The following is a 1,331-nucleotide window of genomic DNA, read 5'->3' as shown; positions in this document are numbered from 1 at the left end:
TTATGTTGCTGTTTGTAATGAGGAATAATAATGTTAATAATAATAATAATAATAACAATAATAATAATAATTATTATTATTATTATAATAATAAACCGAGTCGTTGGAAATAATATTGAAAGTATCAAATTGAAAATGATAGATGATTATAAGTGGAGTCCGACCTTGAAATCAGAAACGCCGGCGAAGATAATGATGGTGAAGATGGCGAGGAAGAAGATGATGATGAAAATGATAAAAACGATGATGAAAAAGATGATGATGAAGACGATGAAATAGATGATGAAAAAGATGATGAAGAAGATGATGAAGAAGATGATGGAGAAGACGATGATAAAAAAGATGATGATGAAGAAGACGATGATAAAAAGACGAAGAAAAGATGATGATAGTGTGATGATAGTTGATGACGATGATGATGTTTTCAGTAACAATGATGTCTTTTAGCTGCTTTACGATGGTGACGTGGTAATGATGTTGACGATGAAGACGACGACGACGTTTGGGTGACAGTCTTGATGATAATGACAGACAGGTGGAACGACTGTTTTAATTGCCTCTGCTAAGGTTTTTTACGACCGATGTTTAGAGAAGATGAGAGAGTAATAAAGGTGTACATGAGGAGAGAATGAAAGAAAAACAAACAAAATACAAAAAATGCAAACAAACAAAAAAAATACAATCAAACAAAAAAATACAAAATACAAGTTACAAGTTACAAAACCAACAAAACTGAATATTTGATGAGATAAAAAAACCCAAACAGAACCAAGGAAACTGATTATTTTTAAACAAAACAGAGCCACATAGATTGAATAATTGAAAGTTAACAATGATTCGTTGAATAAATAATCACGGAAATGAAAGTAGAGATGATTGCACACTAGCAAACAATTTGAACAACAATGTATCATCATTAACGAAAACAAAAACATCCAGCAAACATTTTTGAAAACCGCAAATACAGAAAAAATTTAACGCATTACTTAAAATACAAATCTCAAAAAACACAAAACGGAGTAAACTAAACTAAAACATCATCACGCAAATAAGATTATACACGTACACACACATACGCGCGCACACACGCACACACGCAAACGCACTTTCTCTCTCTCTCTCTCTCTCTCTCTCTCTCTCTCTCTCTCTCTATTTCTCTCTTTCTATTTCTTTTTACAGAAACTTAACAACAAAAGATATACAAAAAATTATACAAAAAGTATACAAAACTTCAAGAAGAGTCGTAAATTGAAAAGGAATTAATCGTTTGCGCTCTAAAAGATTGCACACACACACGCAATACACGCACACATGCACACACGCACACATAT

The sequence above is a fragment of the Helobdella robusta genome (assembly GCF_000326865.2).
Source record: "Helobdella robusta unplaced genomic scaffold HELROscaffold_40, whole genome shotgun sequence".
Lineage (NCBI taxonomy): Eukaryota > Metazoa > Annelida > Clitellata > Rhynchobdellida > Glossiphoniidae > Helobdella > Helobdella robusta.
This window is presented reverse-complemented; position numbering follows the sequence as displayed.